General features: G+C 47.8%; 1 long non-coding RNA gene across 1 annotated transcript in view; it reads right to left on the minus strand.

The window, feature by feature from the left end:
• Positions 1-27,381, minus strand: part of LOC147737411 (uncharacterized) — a 110,691-nt gene that overhangs the window by 57,883 nt on the left and 25,427 nt on the right. Inside the window, exon 2 of the long non-coding RNA XR_015297247.1 lies at positions 17,132-17,251. This is a non-coding gene — a long non-coding RNA (uncharacterized LOC147737411). The remainder of the gene's footprint in view (positions 1-17,131; positions 17,252-27,381) is intronic.

The raw sequence follows: 27,381 nt of genomic DNA on the forward strand, positions 1-27,381 counted from the left end.
AGGAGGGTTCACGTTTGCCACTGAGCAGGTCACTTACCACTACTAAGGCCCCTGCTACATGGTTATATATCTCAGCTAACGTGTCCGGCGCTTGCGCAACCTTCGCCCACCTGATGCGCCTACCGCCCGCCGCTTGCAGCAAGTTCAAATTAGTGGAGGCCTCTGCAGCACCCCATGCTTTTTGGTACCCAAAAGAGTTAACCAATTCCATTGTTAATAAATTATGGTCACTATCGACCCTTCATATTACAGAAAAGGCTTTTGCATATCCCCAAAATTCCACATTAACCAGAATGTAATCAATTGCTTTTCCCTGGTCTATTGAAAGTACATAAACCCGGAATGTCTGGAAGGAGTCTGCCATTGCAGGTCCTTAAAGAGTGTGTTACAACCACCTTGTTGATTGCAAGGGGCAGGGACAGCAACCGCTTTTCCGGATACATGGAACATTCTGGGATGAGCCAAGTATCATCCTCTTCCGAAGTGACAGAAGGGATCCCCATGAGCGGTTCAAAATGGCAGTTAAGATCCGCACCAATGATTTTGTGGTAAGACGAAGGGAAGGAAACTAAGAGCGCCTCCAGAGCCTCTAGGGTGGGTAGACCTCACTGATGGGGGTTGGGGCGTAAGTAGATGTTAATCACTGCCACTACCATGCCATCCTTAAATGCGGGTGTAATGCAAAGGATGTCCGGGCAATTGGATTCAACTACCTTTACTGAGCACCCCAGATGTACTGCCACCCAGACACCCCTCCTTGATGGCCTTCCCCTAGGTCCCTGCAGTGCCTAACAGAGGCAGACAGGAGCCAGGTCTCTTGGAACAGACAAAGATCGTAACCATCCATCAACTCTCCCCACTGTGGATTGTGTAACTTTGTCCCCAACCCAGCCACATTCCAAGACACAATCAGTGAAGAGCGGGGCGCCGCTTGTGCTGAAGGAACCTCAAGGGGTTGCAATGCACCAAGGGAAATAGGTGTTATGTGTGAATGTGTGGCCAGCACCCGTTCTCCTCCTAGAGATGTAGAGTTTTGGGATGATGGAAGACTCGATGTGCTGTGCACCTTTGGGCTGGTGACAGGTTCCATAGGCCCTGACGCACCAATTGTGCCTCCCGCCACATATCTCTTGGGTCGGTTCAGGGCCATTATGTCAGCGCCCCTGGTTTTCAGTGGTCAGTCCACATTGCTCAGGGCCCTATATCTGTTACCCACTGGGATATTATACTCTGGTTCGTAATCACCGTAAAAGGAAAGGAGTTGTTCAGACCTGGCTGGTGCCAGAGTTCGTGAGTAAAAATACCCCAAGTGGCTAGTGAGTATTGTACCCACAGGGCCAGACCCACCACTGCCTAATATGTATTTTACCAATATAGGATCCCTGAGGTTACTGATTACGCAATCACCACCGATATCTTTAGGTCTAGTCCCCAACCAGCTAACCCTACGTACAAATATAATCTCCCCCTGGCCAGATCCCGTTAACGGTCTGTGCCTGTTTAGCCAGAAGGTGACCTTATTCTTTAGCTCGGGAAAGGTTTCACCCCGAGGACTGGCCAAAGGTGGTACTCCCGTAAGTACCACCACATATGGTGCTGCCTCTGGGGGAAGCTGGGGGCAGGGACAGGGTCTTTTTGAGCTAGTTTTGTGGGATTTCGGTAGAGAAATAAATTCAGGTCTACTCCTGACTGGGTGCGGGTTTCATGGTACAATCAGGTCGGGATGTGGATCACACATTGTCGGACCTGGTGCAAGTAAAAGTGCGTTATAACAAGCAGAAGCCCAAGAGTAGGATGGTACTGTAATAGGTTTCTGCGCAATTACAGGAGCCAGGGCATTTGAGGGTTTTGCAGGGAGAGTACTGTCACCTGACCTCATACCTGTGGGGGCTGTCATGGTAGAACCCAAGCCGGCTCTAATGTCTGAGTTCCCCGATGCACTGGTTGTCTGGGCTCTCCCTAAGCCTGTGTTGTTAATAAGTGAGGCTAGCCTATCAATCCTGGAGGACACGGATTTGAAATGGGAGGTAATGAGCTGGTCCATGTGGGCCTGGAGGTCAATTAATAAATGGGTTGCCCACACTGGAGGCCCAGTGAAGGGAGGAGAATGACCTGGCTCGGACTGTGAACAAGTAGGTGGAAATGCTTTTTTATTAGCTTGTTTTCTTGCAGGTTTCGACTTTTTGCGTCTAGAGTAGGGCACTTTATAGGGATGAACCACCTGGACATAATTTGTATACAAGAGACCCATTTGCCCTGGTCTAAGAGACATCTTCTAAATGTTAAGGGGTTTGATGCACTGGTATGTTCCGCACAGACCTCCACTGTCAGGGGGGTCGCAATTCTAGCCAAAAGTAATCTGGGTGGTAGTAAGCGCGTTTTAGCAGACACTCTTGGAAGATGGGCAATTGCGGAATTGAAGATAGTGGTAACCTTGTGCACTATTTATGGATCTAATCAAGACGAACCAGATCTTTATTACAAACTAGAAGTGGAACTCTTGGACTGGCCTCAGCCCCTAATAATATGCAGGGATTTTAATATCTCAGCGGAATTTGTGGGTGGTAATAACAGGCTAACTTATACTGGGCGGAAACCTAAAGTGTTTAGAGCCCTGCCTGCTATAATTGATTCACACAGCTTGGTGGATGTCTGGGGAGGATAAGGAGCCCTATAACCCGGGCTTTACGTACTTCTCATACCCCTTTAAAAAATATACTTAGCTAGACTACTTTTTTATATCATCTTCAGAGGTGGCCAAGACTGGGATTATTAAACTGCCAAAGACAGTATCAGACCATAACCCCTTGATCCTAAGCTACGAACATCATTAGGCTACTGTCCCCCCATCAAGATGGACATTTGAGAGAAGGCTGTTAATGGACCCCGAAGTTGTAGACCATCTCAGGAGCTGGGCTCAAAGTTATTTCGATATTAATAGGTACAGTGCCCCCCGGAATTGTGTAGGGGACTCCATTAAGGCAGCCTTACGGGGGAAACAATTAGCTTCTCTGCTAGTCAGAGAAAAAAAAGTAGACAGGCACAGGAGGCGTTAATGAAACAGCTAGCCCAGGCAGAAGAAAAGCATGTAAAAGATATTACAGGTGGGAAGGATGCTGGAGAGAGCTTATCCAAGATCGTGGCTCTTAAGACGGAAGTATACAAAGGGATAGCTCAGAAAAGTGCTGACGATTATCAAAGGCAGAGGGGCAGAATGTATGAGACAGGGGAGCAGGCAGGAAAGCTCCTAGCGCTAAGATTTAGACAAGGATTTAGTAGGAATATGATAGATAACATTTGAATTGCCAACCAGGAATATACGGAGGTAGAAGACATTAGAAGAGCGTTCAAGAACTTTTATCAAAAATGATATCAGGAAACGGATGGGGAGGATTACTCCAGCTTGACCGAGGAAGATCTGGGCCATAGGCTCTCTGATCTGGAGAAAGTTGAATTAGATAAAGAACTGGAGCTGACTGAAATTAGCCAGGCGCTGGAGAATCTAGCTGTAGGTAAGGCCACAGGGCCTGATAATATTCCACTCGAGATATATAAATGCCTCCAGACAATTGTAGCTCCGATTCTACTAGATCTATTTTCTGGCATAATTTGTTCGGGGGTAGTGCCAGATTCTTGGAAGGAGACAAATATAGCTGTCTTTCACAAGAAGGGTAAGCCCGGTTCATATTGCCCGATATCCCTCATAAATACAGACACCAAAATCTACGCAAAGGTGCTGGCAAATCGGCTTGGAGGGGTCATTGGCGGTTTGGATTCCCCGTGGCAATATGGGTTCATTCCGGGACAAGGAACAACAGATCACATTAGGCGAGCTATCACGCTCATTGATGCACATGCTGTCACGGGGGCCAGATCGCCATGATCCTTCTTAATGCCGAAAAGGCCTTTGACCGAGTCACCTGGCTGTATTTGTGGGGGATACTGGAGCGATGGGGTTTCGGTCCAATAATAATAAAGGCAACAAAGGCAATGTATTTGGACCCCCGTGCTAGGTTTCAGTTAATGGGTGGAGGATCGGATGTAATCTATATCTCCCGGGGGACGTGCCAAGGGTGCCCCTGCTCCCCAATTTATTCGCCCTCTATATCGATCCGTTAATTAGGATGATACTGGGGCATGAGGGCATCAAACCAATCATTTGTAATGGATTTGAAACTAAAGTACTGCCATATGCCGATGATTTTGCAATAATGACTCCAGACCCGGATGCGGCTATGCGGGTGCTAAGGGCAATAACTACTGAGTTCAGGCGGTACTCGGGGTACCTCCTGAATGAAAATAAGACACAAATAACATCCTCCCGTAATATAACTAGATAGGATGACAGATATGTGGACTCAGCAATATATCTAGGGGTCAGGATCAGCTCTCCTATAGAGTCTATAATTAAAGAAAATTTCGAGCCATTGATTGACTCAATGTCAAATGAGTTAAAAAGAATAGACTCCATTCACCTGTCCATAATAGGGAGAGCAAACGTGCTAAAAATGTTAATGCTTCCTAAAGTATTATATCTCTTTCGTGTTATCCCGCTTATGGTGAGTGAGAGTGTGTTAAAGTCTATCGAGTCAGTTTTTACAAAATTCATTTGGCATTATGGGAAAATAAGAAGATCCCTCAAATATTTGTCTTTACCGCAAGAGAGAGTGGGTTAAGGGGTCCCAAATATCAGGCTATATTTGGTGTCCTGTCTCTTTAGCCAGATGTGACGTATGGTGTCCCTGGGAATATATATCCGCCTTCTATATTTGAATTATTAGTGGGTAAAGAAGCATTTGGGATCCTATTGCGTAAAACAGATCGAAGATACTATAACAAAAAAGGTATAAGGTATTTGACAGCGTTTGGAGGGTATTGAAGGAGATCCAGAAAATGTTAGGAGTTCCCAAGATCAACTATTATACACCACTGTGGAAATCAAATCTTTTTCCCCACTGAGTAGCGATGGATCCTGGGCATTCTGGGAGGCCCAGGGGATCAGGAGCATTGGGCACATCTGGGAGGAAACGGCACTGATGAAGTTTATAGATAAACAGTGAAGATTCGGTATAACATCGAACCAAGGCTTTAAATATCTACAGGTATCTCAAACCTTAATCAGTGTTAGGCCCTGCATTACACCAGGAGGGAAAAATAATATCTTAGAATATATTTTAGCAGGGGGCATGAAGATTGGTACGATATACGGAGGCCTGATTTCTATGATGCCAGATGATATGGAGAAGGTGGAGGCCTACTGGGCTCTGAAACTACGAGATCCGGACATCGATTTAGATAGAGCTTTATTGATGGCAGGCAACCTATTTCGTTCCTCAAACCTCAGGGCCCAACATTATATGACTTTATATAATTTATATTATACTCCAGCTAAGCTATTTGTGTGGGGGGAAAAGATGATGTCAAATGCCCAAGATGTCTCCAGGGCCCGGAAAACCTGGAACATATGTTTTATCAATGCAAGGCACTAAGGAATGTACAGAGATTGAAAGATTCTGGGAGGGGCTGCTAGGAACTAAAATCACCCTATCCCCTGCCCTTCTGAAACTGGGCATTGATTCTAGTTTGAGATTAAAAAAGGAGGAGGAAGCTTTGATATTTATTTGTGTGGCCTTTTTAAAAATAATATTGGCGGCCGGCTGGAAAGACTCCATGGCTCCTTAATTTCAGATGTGGCTATCAAGACTACTGGGGATCCATAATATGGAAGCAGCACTATATCCCGGAAGGGGTAAAAAGATGCGGGAGCTGGGTCAGAACACCTGGGCCCCCCTCAAAAAGTGGAGGGAAGCTAGAATATAAACTCCTTTTTTAATGTCTTTTTAATCGAGTATGGATAATGACATTTCTGAGGCTTTTTACTGTATATTGTTATGCTTCTATGGCCTATTTGAAGAATGTTGTATGATATACTTTCAAATGTATAGTATTGAAACCATATGGTTATGTAAATGCTATTTGTCGAAATGAATGAATTCTTCTTTTGTATGCACCAGATATATATTAATAAAAAATAATTTAAAAAAGAGATGGTTGTGTTCAACACCTCAAGCAAAATTCCCACCAAATTGCAGGCTTTCAATATGATCAACACGCATGGCCAAGTGTGCATAAAAGGACTGTGAATCCGGGAGGTAGGAGTCAGTGATTGCGCAATAGTCAGTCCACTGAATATTACCTCACCACCACTCCTAATCGCTTCTCCAAATACTTATTTTTTTTGTGGACAGTCTGCTTATACCTGGCTTCCAGGAAATTGGTCAGGGGGTGTGTTATTTGGCCTTTCTTCTTCCCCCTACCTTTACTGCTGTTGGGACACATCCCTTGACCAATCCCCAGCTGCACCATCGTATGCCTAGGGGAGTAATTGAGGCCGATGACACTGCAGGACAGGAGGCGGGGGACTTCTTCAAAGAGTTCCTGCCGTTCTTGGGTCCTATGGTCAACAGCCGCAACATACAACATCTTACCCGAGTGGTGGAGGCAACCATTAATGAAACAGCAGGGGCATTGGGCATTGGGCAACATCACCACAGATCTTCAGGCGGACCGCTGACACTACAACATCCAATGGTACTTGACATCATCCTAGGCCTCCTTCCTACCACTAGCCCTCTTCTTAGAGATGACAGTCCTGAGAGAGGAATCACTCTCAACATCTTGAGTTTCTGTAACCACAGAAGTAGACGTCCCTCTCTGGCTCTTAAAGTCTTTTGAGGAAAAGTCCTGCAGATTTTACAATCTCTCACCTGATGTTCAGGGTGGAGGCAGTAGATACACTTTTTGTGGGGGTCTTCGGAATGAAACCGGAGTTTCCCACAAGACTCACAGTGTCTGATGAGTGACCTCTTTGTAGTAGACAAAGCAGTGAAGATATTCTGAAGAGTTTCTGAAGAGAAAAGGTAGAGATACTGAGCAGAGCTCAGGGAGGCTCCCTTCACACGACGTGCAATAGAAAGTCTGAGAGCCCGAGCCTCTGAGGAGAAGGTTCCAGAGGGTGCTGTTGCCTGATTGGCTGGAGTTTGTACCACATCTAATGACTTGGACAAGTTATTAAAGTGACAAGTGTTTTCCTGTAAACGTCCATGTTACAATACTTCCTATTGCTCTTTTAGCTATGCTTTCGGTATGCTATTGCTATATTTCTATTCTACGTACCGTGGGAATCCCACTTCGCCGACGGGAAATGATTCAAGCATGTGAATCTATGAAAGATACCCCATTAGTGGAGAACAGCAGATTTCTCACTTCTGAAGCTCTTACCCAAGTTGCTTTAACCTTAGTCATCTCTCACATTGACTACATTAACTCTTTACTTTGGCATTCCGGCATATCAATCTAAAAGGATAGGAGAGGGGAGAGGAGTTGGCCTAACGACTAGGGCGCTCGGCTTCAGACTTGGGGATCTGGGTTCGCGACTCGGTAACGACGCCAAACATCCTGCGATTCTGGGCAAATCACTTAATCTCCCCGTGCCCAACAAAAAAAAAAAGAATGTGTGTCTCATGTAACGTAACTGGTGCTATGTAAAGCTCTCTGATACCCGATTCGGTTCGGGTCAAGTTTGCGCTATATACAATTCTGCAAAAAAAAAAAAAAAGACTGCAACTCGTGCCAAACCAGTCTGCTAGATTAATCTATCGCCAGCCGAGAATGCAGAATGTCACCCCTCTTATGAAAAAGTTACATTAACTTCTGGTAGTCGAACGCAGTGTATTCAAGTTAGGATGCCTCCTCTTTAAAGCGCTCCATGGCAACTGCCCAGTGTCTGTATCTACTCGGGTCCAGAGATATATACACACTCGGGATCTTAGGTCTTCCCATTTGAATCCCCTAGCTACTCTGTACTTTAAATGCTAGAAATTGGGGGGACTAAGATTTGCGGTTCTGGCCCCTCAGTTTTGGAATTCTCTCCCTCAGGACATTAGATCGATGATATCATATCCTCAATTTTGCAAACTCTTAAAGACCTGGCTCTTTCGCCAGGCTTATGAATGAATTACTTAGCGGCAGGACTCCCTTGTCCGCAGCGCCATGAAACCTTGTGGTGTGCGCGCGCGCGCTTTAGAAGTATTTTTAACATAACATAACATTTAACATCGTCTAAATGGGACAACCTGGAAAGTCCATCTGCATTGGCATTTCCAGGTCTCTGTTTCACTTCAAAGTCTATTCCCTGTAGGGAGATGGACTACTTTAGCCGTTTGGGATTTTCACCTTTCATTTGTATTAACCATTGGAGAGGCCTGTGGTCGGTTTGAACTAGGGAGTGAGAGCCAAACAGGTTTGACCTAAACTTCTCAAGGGACCAAACCACAGCAAAGGCGTCCATCTAAATGGCACTTCAATGCTGTTCCCTGGGGATTAGCCTTCTACTGATGAAAGCCACTGGCTGATCTTGTCCTCGGTCATGTTTTTTTTTTGGGATAGCACTGCTCCTACACCATGTTCAGAGGCATCAGTCTGCACAATTAATTGCTTGACATAATCTGCAGCTTTCAGAACAGCTGCAGAGCACATTGCTCCCTTCAGCGTGTCAAAAGCCTTTAGACAGCTCACAGTCCAGTTCACTAATTGTGGCATTCTTTTGGAAGTCAGTTCTGTGAGGGGTGCCACAATGGTGCCATAATCCCTCACAAACCTCCTATAGTACCAGGGAAGCCAAGGAAGGCCCTCACTTGAGTCTGGGTCGTTGGAGCCACCCAGTCCAGAATGGTCTAGATCTTGGGTTGTAAGGGTTGAACCTGGCCTCCACTAACAAGGTGACCCAAGTATACAACCTTTCCCTGCCCTATCTGACACTTGAATGCCTTGATAACGAGGCCTGCACTTCTCAGAGCCTCATGTACTTTCCTAAGGTGGTTCAGGTGATCCTGCCAGGTGGAGCTAAAGTCAGCAATAGTGTGTAGAAATGCTGCACTCAATGATTCCAATCCAGCAAGGGCTTAGTTCACCAACCTTTGAAAAGTGGCAGATGCATTTTTCAAACCAAAGGGCATTACAGTGAACTGATAATACCCATCTGGGGTTGAAAATGGAGATATTTATTTAGCTCCTGGAGTCAGACCTATCTGCCAGTACACTGATGTGAGATCAAACATACTCAGATACTTGACTGCTCCCAACCTGTCAATAAGTTCATCTGCCCATGGAATTGGTTATGCATCGCTTTTGGTCACAGCATTAACGCCCCAATAGTCCACACAAAACCTCATTTCTTTCTTACCCTCCTGGTTATGAGGCTTGGGGATTAAGACAACTGGGCAGGTCCAGGGGCTCTCAGAAGGCTTTAGAACTCCCAATTCCAGCATCATGCTTACTTCAGCTTTGATGCTCTCTTTCACATGTTCAGTCGGCCTGTATGTTTTATTCTCGAAAGGTAGGCTTTCATCAGCGTCTACATCCTGGATACACCAGCTAGTCTGGCGAGAGATCAAAACGAAGAGCTCAGCAAACTGATTTAGGTCTTGCCTGCAATCAGTCTCCTGATGGGCAGGTAGGGTGTCTGACAAGACCACACCTTCCACTGACCCATCTTTTTTAATTGTTGGACAGGTCAGGGACAGGGTCACTCTTTGCTTCCTGATCCTCATCTGGAACCATGAGCACGGTCACATCTGCCATGTCATAGTTGGGTGTAAGGCGGTTGACATGGACAACCCTCTTATGATTCCTGTCTGAGCCAGGGTCTACCAGGTAGGTGACCGCCCCTTTTCTTTCTAGGACAGGGTAGGGTCCACTCCACTTACCTTGCAGAGCCCTAGGAGCCACAGGCCCCAAAACCCATACCATCTGCCCTGGCTGGAACTCAACCATAGCAGCCTTTTGGCATTACCAGAGCTTCTGGAGCTCTAGGCTGGCCGCAACGTTTTTGCTTGCTTTTTCCACGTACTCATAAATCCTGGAGCAAAAGCCAAGCACATAGTCCACTATATCTGCTAGTCAAGTCAAGTCAAGTCAATAGATTTGTATAGCGCGCTACATACCCAGAGGGTCTCAAGGCGCTTGAAGAAGGGTGGGGAATTACTTGTCGAATATCCACGTTTTAAGTTGCTTTCTGAATGCTAGGTGGTTCTGAGTAAGGCGAAGGTGAGTGGGACGTGAGTTCCAGGTTTTAGCTGCGAGGTAGGAGAAGGATCTACCTCCCATGGTGGTTTTGTTGATGCGAGGTACAGTGGCAAGGGCTTGGTTGGAGGATCGTAGCTGGCGGGAGGGGGTGTAGAAGGACAGTCGTGTGTTGAGGCATTCGGGTCCGATTTCGTAGAGTGCTTTGTGTGCGTGGGTTAGGAGGCGGAAAGTAATCCTCCTATTGACGGGGAGCCAGTGGAGGTTTTTCAGGTGACCAGAGATGTGTTCTTTACGCGGGATGTCTAATATGAGTCTGGCTGAAGCGTTCTGGATGCGTTGGGAGTTTTTTCTGGAGTTTTGCGGTGGTACCAGCGTAGAGGGTGTTTCCGTAGTCCAGGCGGCTTGTGACCAGTGCGTGGGTGACCGTTTTTCTAGTTTCGGTGGGGATCCAGCGAAATGTTTTTTTGAGCATGCGAAGAATATTGAAGCAAGATGAAGAAACGGCGTTGACTTGTCTGTTCATCGAGAGTGAGGAATCCAGGATGACGCCCAGGTTCCGTGCGTGGTCCGTCGGGATGGGTGCTTTTCCAAGGGCCTCTGGCCACCAAGAGTCATCCCAGGCGGAGAGGGAGGTGCCTAGGATGAGGACTTCTGTTTTGTCTGAGTTCAGTTTCAGACGGCTGTGCTTCATCCATTCGGCTACTTCTTTCATTCCTTCATGCAGGTTGGTTTTGGCAGTGTTAGGGTCTCTGGTGAGTGATAGGATCAGTTGAGTGTCATCGGCGTAGGAGATGATGTTGAGGTTGTGTTGGCGTGCGATGAGCGCGAGGGGGCTCATGTATACGTTGAAGAGGGTGGGGCTGAGTGAAGATCCTTGTGGTACGCCGCAGATGACTTCAGTGGCCTCTGACTTGAATGGTGGAAGGCGGACTCTCTGGGTTCTTCCGGTGAGGAACGAGGTGATCCATTCCAGTGCTTTTCCTTGGATTCTGACGTTTTTGAGGCGCTGTAAGAGGGTGCTATGACAGACTGTGTCGAAGGCTGCGGAGAGATCGAGGAGGATGAGGGCGACTGTGTCTCCATTGTCCAGTAGAGTTCGAATGTCGTCTGTTGCTGCGATGAGGGCGGTTTCAGTGCTGTGTTTGGCTCGGAAGCCGGACTGTGAGGAGTCGAGGGATTTGTTGGTTTCGAGGAAGGCAGCAAGCTGGTTGTTGACAGCTTTCTCGATGACTTTGGCCGGTAGTTTTTGAGTTCGGTGGGGTCAGCTGTGGGTTTCTTCAGGAGGGCGCTGAGTTCGGCATGTTTCCAGCTTTCCGGGAAGGTTGCGGAATTGAAGGAGCAGTTGATGACGTCTCGGAGGTGCGGTGCTATAATGGAGTCTGCTTTGTTAAAGATGTGGTGAGGGCATGGGTCTGTGGGGGATCCTGAATGGATAGAGTTCATCAGACGGATGGTGTCCTCAGTGGAGATTGGGTTCCAGTCATTGAGGATGTTCAAGGGGGGTGGGGGTCCTGCAGAAGGTTGGGTGGGTTGGTCTTCGGGTCGGTTGTCGAAGCTGTTGTGGATGTCTGCAATTTTGTTGTGGAAGAACGAAGCTAGGGAGTCGCAGAGGGCTTGAGATGGGGTGATGTTGTTGGAGTTGGCTGAGGGGTTGGTAAATTCCTTGACGATGTTGAATAATTCCTTGCTGTTGTGGGCGTTGCTATCTAGTCGGTCCTTGAAAGCGGCTTTCTTGGCATTCCGATCAGTTGGTGGTGTATGCGGGTGGCGTTTTTGAAGGCGTCCTTGGTGCTGGTATTTGGGTCTTTTTTCCAGGCCTTCTCAAGGGAGCGACAGAGCTTCTTGGATTTCTTAAGATCATCGTTGAACCAGGAGGCCTTCTTGCTGCCTAGTTTGATTTGTCGTTTTTTCAGTGGTGCTAGGATGTCGGCGCTGTTGGATAGCCATTGGGTGAGGTTAGTGGCTGCTTGGTTGGGGTTTGAGGAGTGGGCGGGGGGGGGGTTTGAAGAAGCGATGAGGAGATCTGGTCGATGGTGATTTTGTTCCAGTTTCTTTGCAGAGTGGGTTGGGGGTGGTTGTTGGATGTGGACTTGTTGTAGGTAAAGTGAACGCAACTGTGGTCAGTCCAAAGGAGAGCTGTGGTGTGGCTGAAGGAGACATGTTTGCTGGAGGTGAAGATAGGGTCGAGTGTGTGACCTGCGATGTGGGTGGGGGTAGTGACAAGTTGTTTAAGTCCGAGGTTTGCGAGGTTGTCCAAAAGCGTGGTGGTGTTGCGGTCGTTGTTCTTTTCAAGGTGAAAGTTGAGGTCTCCCAAAAGGATGTAATCCTCGGAGGGGAGCGCGTGTGGAGTGATGAAGTCCGTGATGTCTTCACTAAATTGTGCGCGGGGTCCTGGTGGCCTGTAGAGGAGGGTGCCTCTGAGTGTGGTCTTGGGGTCGATGTGGATCTGGAAGTGAAGGTGTTCAGTGTTGGCGAGATTGACGTCTGAGCTGGTTGAGATGCGGATGGATTTCTTATGGACGATAGCGATGCCTCCTCCTGTTTGGCCGGTGCGGTCCTTGCGAATGATCTTATAGCTTTCCGGGATGGAAATGGTGATGTCTGGGGCTGATGTGGCGTTCATCCATGTTTCTGTTAGGAAGGCGACGTCCGGAGAGATGGTGTCTAGTAGATTCCAGAGGTCGATGGCGTGCCTGTGGACCGAGCGGGTGTTGAGCAGGATGCATTGTAGGTGGTTGGGGTCGGATAACTGTTGTGTGTTCGTAGATGAGGAGTTGTTCTTGGTGCCGTCGAACTTGCAGGAGTTGCAAGAGAAGGGTCCATGGGTGTGTCCAGGAGCGGCTTGGACGCAGTTGGGGGAACGGCCGGGGTTAAGGGGTAGGAGGGTGGTGGCAGTGTAAGGAATGCGGGTGGGGTGGGCATTACGAGGACCAGGGGGTCTGGCGCTGGGCGCGGTCCAGCGCGCGGCCGTAGCGCGTGGACGCTGCGCGTTGGAACATCTGACATAAATGGAGAGTGGAGGGGGGCGGAGCGTGGGAGGGGCAGCAGGGAGGCGGTAGTGTGGCTGAGGGGCGGGCCAGGGGAAATCAACAACAACAAAATGGAGGGTCAGAGGGAAAGGCAGTCAGGGGCAGCAAAAACGGAAATACAACGAGTGAGCAGCACAATCAGAGCAAATGCGCAGTGTAAATGAAACACAATGACAAACTATCGAGTGAGCAGTGCTCTATAATTAAATGCACAGAAAGCCTACAATGATACCAATAGCCTGAGCGAGGTCGCGCTGAAAGAGGCAGATAGTAGCAGTGGCGCTATGGTGTGAGGCGCTATAAATCAAAGGAAGCAGCAGTCCTGTGTAAAGCGCGCTATTACGATACCAGGGAGAGTTAAAGTTGATGAGCAGGAGGAGCGTGGTGGAGCGACCGTTCTGAAGCAGGTCCAGGTGGTTTCTCCAATTCCTCCTTCACAAGGCACAGTGGAACCCGACAGGAAGCCCAAACATAAGCTAAAATAAGGAGGACCCCACTCCCTTCTGTGGCCCTTCCCAATAGGCAAAAGGCAGGCATGGAAGTAAGACAGCCCATCTTCTTTTGAGTTTTTCAGGAAGTCCAACGATCATGCCCTTCATGGTCTTGTTAAATCTTTCAACAAGGCCATTACACATAGCAGAGTGGCTTTGGCCACACTGACCAGGACTTATGCAGCGGGGGATTGGAGGTTCCACATTTGGACCCCTAATATTATGCAGTTCAATTGCAAGACAGTACAAAAGGGGGTGGTGATGGAGGGAGCATCTGAATCAATCAAACACTCACACCCAGTCAAAAGATCTGGGTTTAATCCATCACCGTTTTTAGCCCACTCTGCCACCCCAGTTCAGACATGGCTATGTGCAAATCAGTCTGACCCTGTGCCTCATGGAAACAGTCCAGCCCGAACTGCCAAGCCATGTCTTCCCTGGACCGGAAACAAGCTTCCAAGGACCGGTTTCTGGCATTCCAGCCATCTTCAGCAAGGCTTGCTTGAATCCAGTGGCAAAGTGAGCAAGGGACTCACGTCTGAGCATACCCTGCCAACTTATGGGATCCTGTGAAATAGTGCGGTACCTACCGTGTGATGTAAATAAATTACATTGCTAATATACCATGTGGGGTGAGTGTTATTAGGGCCTAAGCCTTGCTGATTATAGCAGCTACACAGGCCTTGGGCATTGATCCTATTGAGGATAATATGTGACTGGCCACTGGTGACTGGAGCGGGCTAGCAACAACGCTAGCCTCTGGTATTCATGACAAGCAGGGTAACAATACATGTCAATATGACTGGATCTGGTTGGCAGTAGAGTTGACCTCTGGTTTTGAATATTTGCAGGATTTAAAGATACAGGGGTCACTACTGACTGGAGTTACTAAGCAGGATAATAGGTCTCAGGGAGCCAATACTGACTGAAGCTGGTTAGTATGATCACTAGTCCCAAGGCGCTACTAATGACTCAAGTTGGCTAGAATGATAACAGGTCCCAAGGGCCAGTACTAACAGGTGCTGACTAGTAGGCTTACATACAGGTCCAAGGCGCCACTGATGACTGGAGCTGGCTAAAAGAATAACAGGCCCAAGGGTGGTGGGGTGTGAGTGGCACCAGTGACCGGTGTTGGCTAGAAGCATTGACGACCTTTGGTATTGATTAAATGCAGGATTCCAGGTCACAGGAGGCACCGCTGAATACGGCTGCTTAGCAGCAGTGGTGGCCTCTAGGAAGAAGGAATTGAGAAAGCATAACCGGATATACTGGTTTCTTTAATACTGATAATTGGTTACACATGAATGCCACAATGTGCATTGATATATTACATTACCAAATTACAATATTCTTATATTAATTTGATGTGACTGTTCGCCTTAATATGCCTGCAAAGTTACATGATTCTATTAGGGCCCAGAACCATTTCATTTAGTGATGTCCATCTGCACACTTCCCTGCATCTTGTAGTCAATTGAACATTGACAAACAGAAGTGTTATTTCCAGAAACAGTGAATTCTGCAGCTTGTCTGTGTATCTTTGATCTGCACCTCACGGACTCCTCACATTCCCCTCGAAGGAAGATCCTGCCTCCTACTCATTAGTGTCGTTTCAGTAACTGTTTCTATCACGTGTTCATGTTTCATTGACTTGTATTAGGAGAAAAGTGTATAAAATATATTATGTAGCATTAGCATTATATACTCCAACTTGCTTTAGGGTGGATGCTCTCGTCCATTGCAAAGACAATTGTCACTTGTTAGTTTGCTTGGCCTTTTGCTATTTTTGCATTAAATGTATGATAGATTTGTTGGCCTCCCAGGGTGTTGTGTTTTATTTTACATAGCACAAGAGATGCTGAGGAAAACGACAGTCCAGTATAAACATTCTTCATATAAATCAACTTACAGTATATTGTTCTGGAGGTTCAGTCCCACAGACATTATCTCTAACTGAACGCTGGCACCCTAGGAAGCATGTGCTTTTCAAACCAGTTGCCCTCTGATGCGGCGTCCTCACTATTGGATAAGTCAGTATGTCCTGACCCTTAGGAGGGTTACCGTATCCAGTGCCCCCTGTTAGACAGTGCTCACCTGTGGTAGTAATATGTTAATAGGCACCTTATCACCTATGCACGGTGCAGGGCTTTGAGTTACAGAGCTCCTCACGCTATGGAGAAGATTAGGTCACATTTACCAATTTTCCCATATTTGGTCCTGATGAAATGCCAACAGATTGCTCCATGACTACACACGGCATAAAAAAAGTTGACCTGAAGTATAGACCCCAGCTTACCAGCAGGTCCATAGGTGTTCGATACTTTCACACAGAGATAGGGGCCATTAGTTATTCAATTTCTCTGCCACTGTTTTTAATCTCAACATGGACCAGGAAGATCACATTAACTATATTGTGGCAACTGGTTGATGGTTGATCTTATATTCAGGCTTTCACCTATCTCACATCTTATGACACAACATCCTCTGTCCTACTATGCTCATCCCGAGTACTTAATAAAAGATCTGCAACAAAGTGCCCTCTTGTGGTGCCTGCCAGACACTGTGGTACAAAAGGGGGTGGTGATGGACGGAGCATCTGAGTCAATCAAACACTCACACCCAGTCAAAAGATCTGGGTTTAATCCATCACCGTTCTTTAGCCCACTCTGCCACCCCAGTTCAGACATGGCCATATGCAAATCAGTCTGACCCTGTGCCTCATGGGAACAGTCCATCCCGAACTGCCAAGCCATGTCTTCCCTGGACCGGAAACAAGCTTCCGAGGACTGGTTTCTGGAATTCCAGCCGTCTTCAGCCGGCTTGCTTGAATCCAGTGGCAAAGTGAGCAAGGGACTCACGTCTGAGCATACCCTGCCACACTTATGGCGGCCAAAAGCGGTACAAAAGGGGGTGGTGATGGACGGAGCATCTGAGTCAATCAAACACTCACACCCAGTCAAAAGATCTGGGTTTAATCCATCACCGTTCTTTAGCCCACTCTGCCACCCCAGTTCAGACATGGCCATATGCAAATCAGTCTGACCCTGTGCTTCATGGGAACAGTCCAGCCCGAACTGCCAAGCCATGTCTTCCCTGGACCGGAAACAAGCTTCCGAGGACCGGTTTCTGGCATTCCAGCCATCTTCAGCCCGGCTGGCTTGAATCCAGTAGCAAAGTGAGCAAGGGACTCACGTCTGAGCTCACCCTGCCACACTTATGGCGGCCAAAAGCGGTACAAAAGGGGGTGGTGATGCACTGTAGGAGTATAGCCCAGTGATGACGCATGTCACCTTCAGGTGAGTGATTGCTACTTGCCTTAAAAGCACATGCTTCCTAGGGTGTCTGCGTTCAGTTACAGATAAAGTCGCTGGGACTCAACCTCTGGAACAGTATACTGAGATTTAACAAATGTACGTAGCAGATATTGGCCCTTCCTTGTTTCACAAAAATGATCGGATACCTGCCTCAGAGCGCACTTCTTACAGACGAGTATGGGGTTATCATGTTGCGCGACAAGCTCCTTACCTGTGCGAGTTATCGGGAACGATGCAGGGGGCAGACCCAAACCAGCCACACATGGAGATCAATGACAAATACTGAAGAATTAACTGAGCTTCCAAGCTGGTGACCATCACTTAATTGACCCTGAAAATAAAAGACACATTTTTAGTATTCTGGTAACTCAGGACCATAAAAAACAAAGGTTATAAATTAAATATTGTGTGAAATACTTAAAAAATTGAACTGGATGTGCTGAATCGGATGTTGCCCCAGGTCATGCGTGACACCTTCCACCACTACTGCTTACGGGACTTGTAGTTTTGTAGTTTTGTTTTTCTCATTAAAAGGATGGGTTCTAAAGTCCCAGTGATCTAAGTGATGTTAGTTAAAATCAGAGGCCTGACGGAGGATGAAGCATGACACTGCCCTGTTTAGCAGTGAGATGAATGACAGTTCCCCAGCCCTTCGATTCTTTGACCTACAGAGGCTCGTTGGCCATTCATATTTTTTTGCAACGACAAAGAAACTTTTATTGTAGCTTCTGTCAACTGAAGAGATAAAACCCCTGGGCGTGTTTCATTAACTACTGACAAACATGAACAATCAAGAACATGAGTTTCTGGAAAACTATCAAGCACCCAATCAGAATCAGCCGCCCTTCACACCCAGGAATTCTAGAGGCTTCGGAGAGGATGAATTGCACGTGGTATAAGAGGAACACTACATCGACTCAAAGCTCACTTATCAGGGATGTACTGAACTGCCAGCCTCATGGCACACTTAGCCAGCTCTTCACCTCCTCCTCCTCAAACTGTTGACCAGCTATCAGGGCAAATGAGCCTGCAGCAAAGCATCGCTGGCTTGGTTCCACACCGGACCAGGCAATGCGGTCAACTCCATACTCCTCCAAGTCAGCAAGCACTCTGGTCGAGCCAGTCCTAACCCCACATGAATGTTCCCCATCACAACTATGTTAATGGTACTAAGTTATGTTTCTGCCAAATGATTGAGTCAAAAATTGAAAGGTTTTACTATGAAATGCTGAAAGAGAAATCATGAAGTTTTTCAATATTTCTGAGTCTGCCACAGTACACAGGAGCATTATTTCTCTACAGCAGCAAATCATGAATGCGCCCTGTAGAAAGCATGTTTGAATGAAACATGGAATGCATTGCAGCCAAAAATCCATGCAACAACATAGAGTGCAAGATAACTGATATTATTCCAGCAGAACAAAATGCCATTCCTAATGTGTACGTCATTTTAAAGACGGTGCCAGGAAATGTATGGTCAAGTGTTGTTCTTCTGCCTGTTAAAAGACAATCTCCATTAATGTGTCAGGAAATAAAATACTATGAGAAATCCTACTCTATGGCAGGGTGCTGCCTGCCACTATATTGCAGGTTACTTCCATCATAATCTGATTTATACATACATACTCCAGGGTGCTGCCAGCTATCGGGTCTGCACACAGTAGTCTGGAGCCACTCAGGAAGGAGGTAAGCTCTACATTTCATCTTAAGCCCTTAGGTTACATTCACAGCCCGATGGGTCCGGAGAACGTTATCCTCGCTCTAACTGCGCCGAACAGATGACGTATCACATCATAGTATGTGTTGTGTGCTGGGTGATGCCTGACATGTTATTATAATTGCAAAAACAACAAGTGATGGACCGAATGTGGATCAATGTCACACACTCCCCCAGTCAAAAGATCTGGGCCCAAATCCATCGTTTTTTTGCACTCCACACCACCCTGGGTTAGACAATGTCGATATACAAATCAGCTCTGACCCTGTTGCCCCATGGGAACAGTCCAGTCCGAACTACAAAAGCCATGTCCTTCCCAGAACGGAATCAAGCATCCGAGGACCGGACCGGTTTCGAGGTAACACCTCTCATCAGCCCGGCTAGCTTGACTCCAAGTGGTGTGGAGTGCCTGGGACCCACGTCTGGGCATCCCCAGCGCACTTAGGGCGGCAACTGCAAAAACAACAAGTGATGGACCGAATGTGGATCAATGTCACACACTCCCCCAGTCAAAAGATCTAGGCCCAAAAACATCGTTTTTTTGCACTCCACACCACCCTGGGTTAGACAATGGCGATATGCAAATCAGCTCTGACCCTGTTGCCCCATGGGAACAGTCCAGTCCGAACTACAAAAGCCATGTCCTTCCCAGAACGGAATCAAGCATCCGAGGACCGGACCGGTTTCGAGGTAACACCTCTCATCAGCCCGGCTAGCTTGACTCTAAGTGGTGTGGAGTGCCTGGGACCCACGTATGGGCATCCCCAGCGCACTTAGGGCGGCAACTGCAAAAACAACAAGTGATGGATCGAATGTGGATCAATGTCACACACTCCCCCAGTCAAAAGATCTGGGCCCAAATCCATCGTTTTTTTGCACTCCACACCACCCTGGGTTAGACAATGGCGATATGCAAATCAGCTCTGACCCTGTTGCCCCATGGGAACAGTCCAGTCCGAACTACAAAAGCCATGTCTTTCCCAGAACGGAATCAAGCATCCGAGGACCGGACCCGTTTCGAGGTAACACCTCTCATCAGCCCGGCTAGCTTGACTCCAAGTGGTGTGGAGTTCCTGGGACCCACGTCTGGGCATCCCCAGCGCACTTAGGGCGGCAACTGCAAAAACAACAAGTGATGGACCGAATGTGGATCAATGTCACACACTCCCCCAGTCAAAAGATCTGGGCCCAAATCCATCGTTTTTTTGCACTCCACACCACCCTGGGTTAGACAATGGCGATATGCAAATCAGCTCTGACCCTGTTGCCCCATGGGAACAGTCCAGTCCGAACTACAAAAGCCATGTCCTTCCCAGAACGGAATCAAGCATCCGAGGACCGGACCGGTTTCGAGGTAACACCTCTCATCAGCCTGGCTAGCTTGACTCCAAGTGGTGTGGAGTGCCTGGGACCCACGTCTGGGCATCCCCAGCGCACTTAGGGCGGCAACTGCAAAAACAACAAGTGATGGACCGAATGTGGATCAATGTCACACACTCCCCCAGTCAAAAGATCTGGGCCCAAATCCATCGTTTTTTTGCACTCCACACCACCCTGGGTTAGACAATGGCGATATGCAAATCAGCTCTGACCCTGTTGCCCCATGGGAACAGTCCAGTCCGAACTACAAAAGCCATGTCCTTCCCAGAACGGAATCAAGCATCCGAGGACCGGACCGGTTTCGAGGTAACACCTCTCATCAGCCCGGCTAGCTTGACTCCAAGTGGTGTGGAGTGCCTGGGACCCACGTCTGGGCATCCCCAGCGCACTTAGGGCGGCAACTGCAAAAACAACAAGTGATGGACCGAATGTGGATCAATGTCACACACTCCCCCAGTCAAAAGATCTGGGCCCAAATCCATTGTTTTTTTGCACTCCACACCACCCTGGGTTAGACAATGGCGTATGCAAATCAGCTCTGACCCTGTTGCCCCATGGGAACAGTCCAGTCCGAACTACAAAAGCCATGTCCTTCCCAGAACGGAATCAAGCATCCGAGGACCGGACCGGTTTCGAGGTAACACCTCTCATCAGCCCGGCTAGCTTGACTCCAAGTGGTGTGGAGTGCCTGGGACCCACGTCTGGGCATCCCCAGCGCACTTAGGGCGGCAATTGCAAAAACAACAAGTGATGGACCGAATGTGGATCAATGTCACACATTCCCCCAGTCAAAAGATCTGGGCCCAAATCCATCGTTTTTTTGCACTCCACACCACCCTGGGTTAGACAATGGCGATATGCAAATCAGCTCTGACCCTGTTGCCCCATGGGAACAGTCCAGTCCGAACTACAAAAGCCATGTCCTTCCCAGAACGGAATCAAGCATCCGAGGACCGGACCGGTTTCGAGGTAACACCTCTCATCAGCCCGGCTAGCTTGACTCTAAGTGGTGTGGAGTGCCTGGGACCCACGTCTGGGCATCCCCAGCGCACTTAGGGCGGCAACTGCAAAAACAACAAGTGATGGACCGAATGTGGATCAATGTCACACACTCCCCCAGTCAAAAGATCTGGGCCCAAATCCATCGTTTTTTTGCACTCCACACCACCGTGGGTTAGACAATGGCGATATGCAAATCAGCTCTGACCCTGTTGCCCCATGGGAACAGTCCAGTCCGAACTACAAAAGCCATGTCTTTCCCAGAACGGAATCAAGCATCCGAGGACCGGACCCGTTTCGAGGTAACACCTCTCATCAGCCCGGCCAGCTTGACTCCAAGTGGTGTGGAGTGCCTGGGACCCACGTCTGGGCATCCCCAGCGCACTTAGGGCGGCAACTGCAAAAACAACAAGTGATGGACCGAATGTGGATCAATGTCACACACTCCCCCAGTCAAAAGATCTGGGCCCAAATCCATCGTTTTTTTGCACTCCACACCACCCTGGGTTAGACAATGGCGATATGCAAATCAGCTCTGACCCTGTTGCCCCATGGGAACAGTCCAGTCCGAACTACAAAAGCCATGTCCTTCCCAGAACGGAATCAAGCATCCAAGGACCGGACCGGTTTCGAGGTAACACCTCTCATCAGCCTGGCTAGCTTGACTCCAAGTGGTGTGGAGTGCCTGGGACCCACGTCTGGGCATCCCCAGCGCACTTAGGGCGGCAACTGCAAAAACAACAAGTGATGGACCGAATGTGGATCAATGTCACACACTCCCCCAGTCAAAAGATCTGGGCCCAAATCCATCGTTTTTTTGCACTCCACACCACCCTGGGTTAGACAATGGCGATATGCAAATCAGCTCTGACCCTGTTGCCCCATGGGAACAGTCCAGTCCGAACTACAAAAGCCATGTCCTTCCCAGAACGGAATCAAGCATCCGAGGACCGGACCGGTTTCGAGGTAACACCTCTCATCAGCCCGGCTAGCTTGACTCCAAGTGTTGTGGAGTGCCTGGGACCCACGTCTGGGCATCCCCAGCGCACTTAGGGCGGCAACTGCAAAAACAACAAGTGATGGACCGAATGTGGATCAATGTCACACACTCCCCCAGTCAAAAGATCTGGGCCCAAATCCATTGTTTTTTTGCACTCCACACCACCCTGGGTTAGACAATGGCGATATGCAAATCAGCTCTGACCCTGTTGCCCCATGGGAACAGTCCAGTCCGAACTACAAAAGCCATGTCCTTCCCAGAACGGAATCAAGCATCCGAGGACCGGACCGGTTTCGAGGTAACACCTCTCATCAGCCCGGCTAGCTTGACTCCAAGTGGTGTGGAGTGCCTGGGACCCACGTCTGGGCATCCACACCACTGGAGTCAAGCTAGCCGGGCTGATGAGAGGTGTTACCTCGAAACCGGGCCGGTCCTCGGATGCTTGATTCCGTTCTGGGAAGGACATGGCTTTTGTAGTTTGGACTGGACTGTTCCCATGGGGCACAGGGTCAGAACTGATTTGCATATCGCCATTGTCTAACCCAGGGTGGTGTGGAGTGCAAAAAAACGATGGATTTGGGCGCAGATCTTTGGACTGGGGTGAATGTGTGACATTGATCCACATTCGGTCCATCACCTGTTTTGTTTGCAATGTTATTATCATTGGCGGGAGGATGAAGCTCTGATAGGAGCTGCTACAAGAAGAGCAGAGAAACAGGACCACAGGTAGCCACAGAGCGACAACTGCCCAGAAGCTTATGAAAGAACTCTGGAACAACAAACCTCCTCCACCCTGGAGATTCTCCAGGATAAGCAAATGATGGTAATGAAATGCAAACTGCAGCATTAAGGTCACACACTACAACATCTTTCCCTTTAAACCGAAGATAACAGCCTACAATAAAAAAAAACGAACCAAAAAGCAACAAAATTAGAAAATGCATTTCCAAATGTTTCAAAAGAGAAACAGTTAATACGAATGAGCAATATTAAACTTTGTTGGTACCTTAGTAATGTGCTTGCTTCTGGCTTCACTTCATCTGCAGCAATAGCGCTCTGAAAGGAGAAATTACTGCTATGAGTCTCAGAGTCTTCAGTGTTACTGGTCTCAGTCACGAAGACTGCGATGTCGGAAGATAACTTTCTCTTATTTGGCTTTATAGTTCCCACAGTCACGTCATCGCTTTTAGCAGACATGCTACTGTCGGCAGCATCATAACTTCAGGCAGACCAGCAATGCGGATATCACCACTCACATTGGGTGAACAGACTCGTCTCTGCTACATACATCCACCCTGTTTTCAAATTTGCTTGTGGCTGTCAAAATGCAAAGAGCTGCAATATATTTGTCACACTCTCCTGACTACCTTGTTTTAAAAAGTTGTGACATTCAAGCGTGATTCTTGGTTCATCTGTAAGCTGAATTTTTTTAGAGGTTCTATTGCCACACAATACTATTCCCATATTCCAATTTGTCCACAGGGTGTTTCAACCCTGGTAGGTTATCAACGGCCTGTTTTGCAGATAATTTCAGATCGTTTCTGTAAGAAACTGAATTTTTATTTGTGGTAGATGAGGAACAATCACAACCGTTGTCAGAGTGAACTTTCAAAGCCATTCAATTAACCTAGGATCAACCCCCTGGTACCTAAGCACCGAACAGGCAGGCTTAACTTCAGGTAAAATGTAAAACATTTATGCAGAAACCAAACAAGTAAAAATCAAAATGCAAAACAATAAAAAAACCAAACCGAAATAGAAAAATAAAGGAAAATGTATTGAACAAAATGACACTAAAATGACAAAATCCAATAAGGGGAATTAGATATGAACTATAACACTGTAAGAATCACAAGGTGTCAATGGATGATGGGCCCGGGCATGGAGTAGTCTCTCTGGAGCTGACTGCCAAGTCAGAGGAAACCGGAGGCCACGGCCTGCAAGCACATAGTGCAGGAATTAGCCGCAGTGGTCCAAGAAGACATCTAGTGCTCCAGGCTCAGATAGGGCTGCTGGCCTACAGGGGGATGGATTCACTGCAGGTTTGGGTGCAAAGTGCTTAGAGTATTGAGAACAAGCAGCAGATGCCCAGCAGGGCAATAGCAGATGGTTGAAGGCAGCAAGGCCCGGAAGAGACTGAAAGGGAGTGACACCTCTGGCCCTCACCATCATGCAACAGCGTAGTGGAGCTCAGCTGGAGGACAACCGGGAGACAGCCACCCATTGGGGCTGGGACCCCCACGACAAGGCAGGCCGGTCTGTGATGTGGTAAGATATATAGCAGCCATGTCCTCAGCGAGAAGCAAGAAGAATCAGAATCTAAAAAAGATGCTGACCAAGCTCCCGATGACCGGCAGCGGAGAAGGGACGCTCTCCCCAACGACACAAATCAGCCAAGATGCAGACACCTCTGAAGCCCAAGTTACCCACGCCTTTTTAGAGTCGCTATTCGGTGTATTACGAGGCGACTTGCCGACGCTTGCAGACGCTGAAAAGCGAAATAGCGGGGGAAATGAAGGAGATAACCGATGGAGGCCACACGTTCCCAAACGGCATCAACGTCCCGCCTCCATTGAGGATCAGGGGCAAGCCCGGGAAGAGGAGGTGGAGCATCTACAGAAAGAGATACTCCAGCTCAAGGCTCAACAGAGCGATCTCCAGGCACACACAGAAGACCTGGAGAATCGGTCTTGGCGAAACAACATCTGCGTAAAGGGAGTTTCACCTAAAGAAGAAGGGCCAGACATCACGCAATACCTGCAGGGTCTCTTCAGGAGCACACTGGGCGCCCTCATCGGATATTTTGGCTTACATTCCAGACTTTTAACTAAAAGAGTGTACACTACGTACTGCCAGGGACAAGCAACCACTAAGATATCAGGACCACTCCATAGCTTTGTACCAGGACCTGGCTCTAATACCCCTTCAAAAGTGTTGGGTGTTCCGAGTGACAACCACGCGTCTTTGAAATCAAGGAATACCGTATTCTTTGGGTGACCCTTTCTGGCTGATTTTCATATTGCAGGGCAAACTCCTCCAGCTCAGATCCATGCAGGACATTTGCCAGGTTCTGGGCATCGAGAATCCAATCCAGGAGGAGACAGAGGGCCCACAGAATAAAACTCCGTGAGAAAGATGGCATAAGGTCTACGGGAGGCGTAGCATAGAGCGAGCAACGAGACCGGACCCCAAGACCATGGCACAAGAAAGACTGGCAGTTCTGAAGACATTGTCGAAGGAGACATTCCCCCATGATGACACCGTGAACGACTGTAGGACAGATAAGTGGCATTTGCAAGGCTTGGTGGGCGGCGAAGAAGTCTGCGGGTAGCGTAGAGACACGGGGAGTATAGCGACATGTGGAACAGGCCACACACATTTCCAACTATTCCGACTTCCAAGGATGTGCACGTACGAATGGCGGGTCCTAGACAATTTGAGGTTAATGGGTTTCTAAGTTTGGGTTAGGGAGCGGAGGGTGGAGAACTGATATGCAGGTTAAAGGCATTGAAGAGAGGATCACGGGGCAATGGAGACCGGGCAGACTTTGGGAGCTCAGGGATAAGAGGGATCACAGGGACCCAAATACAGGAAAAAGCTGGTGCACTCACTATGACACACTATTTCCCAGCCCACACTGAAAATTCTCACTCTCAATGCGAGAGGTCTCAACAATCCCAATAAAAGGAGATCCATCCTTTCCTACCTGGATAACATGGAGGCAGATGTGTGACTCCTCCAGGAGACACAGCTCCTCTCCAAAGATTGGCATAGAATGAGGTCACAACTCTTTCCCCAGCTGTTCTCTTCATCTACCTTGGATAAGAAGGCAGGTGGCTATTTTAGTAGAAAAAACATTTTAAGGGGACAGTGGGGGGAAAAGGTGGCCGAAATCAAAGAGGTTGATGGGAGCAGGACTTTTGATAGTGTAGGTGTTGGTATGAGTATTTTTGATGCCGAAATTGTGTTGCAAACCGCCAGAGTTACTGCTCCCGCAATCACACTTCACCCGATAGACGATCAATCCAGGGGCTGCCTCAATTGCCCATAGATAGGAATGGGTCCCCCCATACCCCTATACCAATAACCATTTCAAATACCAAGGGATGGTGCTAATAGTTTAAACAGGCCCAGTGGCTCAAATCAGAACAGGCTGTCTAGTACCTTGTGCATTAATGTTCCTGCCGCCCCAAGTATGAATGGCTAATCAGGATGTCCTGAGTCTGCTGCCCGCTGCTTGCCCTTATGTGTTGGTACTAGCAGGAGTACCTACTTTAAAGAGGGATCAGTATAAGTCATGGGACCAGCTACGCAATAAATGGGCGGACTGGCTATCAAGGCATAGAAGCTTCCATATATCCGAAATATAGGATATTAATATGCCATGCAGGGTTGGGTGAGTCAGTGCATCTACAAAAAATATCGAAAGGTAAAGTATTCTAATTAACTTTCGCAGACCTTCTTTGGTGAGACACCTATTAAGGGGTTGCGAATTCATAACACCTAATAGCACTAACATAAGCGCACTACCCCTTGGTTATTTCTACAAACCAAGTCATGCTCCTTTCACCAACTATTCCTCTTGAATTACTACCTCTAATAGGGTCCAGGCCTTATCTGGATTAGAGACCCAAGACTGACTATCAACTTTTGGGGAAAATACTGATCCTGAGATTAGGTTACCTCATGCCCTGCCAGTAACTGAGTGTACTATTCCCACAACCCACTTATCCCCCCTATGCAAACGAAGGCCTCAGCAAGTTCAGACCTCCTCATCTTAAGCTGGAATGTTGCAAGGTTGTACTCTAAACTGGTTAGTGGAAACATGAATCTTATTAACATCTATTTAGATGCCCTGTTGCACACCCAGCAAGCCTTTACCAAACTCAGTGGAGCCATTAAATCATCGCTGTCAAACCCATTCGTACAGTACTGCGCGAACCTAGATGGTTCAATCAGAAGTGCTCAATTGTCAACTGGAAGCTCCGCAAGGCCCTATCTCAAAGCCCTAGGTGTAGTTTAGTTCATTTTATTGCTTGATTAATTAAAATTCTAGCAGTACACACAACAATATAAAATTTGTAAACGAATACATATATATGACATAATTTCATTTTGTCTTAAAAAGCGTAATGGATATACTTTAAAATCGAACGATATCCTGGTTACAAAGTTCATACAGTTTGTTTTGCAGTGAAGGTATAAAGTTGAAGTAAGGCTAAGGGTGTGTCCCCGTCTGGGGGTGACGCCAATGTCCGTAAATCTAATAGTCTATTGTGAGGGCGTGAACAACTGACTCAGAGTCAGAACGTAGTGGAAGTCTAAGGGAGTTGCCGGTTAAAAGAGCTTGGGTGTGCGCTACTGT

Source organism: Lissotriton vulgaris, chromosome 1_1 (assembly GCF_964263255.1).
Source record: "Lissotriton vulgaris chromosome 1_1, aLisVul1.2, whole genome shotgun sequence".
Classification (NCBI taxonomy): Eukaryota; Metazoa; Chordata; class Amphibia; order Caudata; family Salamandridae; genus Lissotriton; species Lissotriton vulgaris.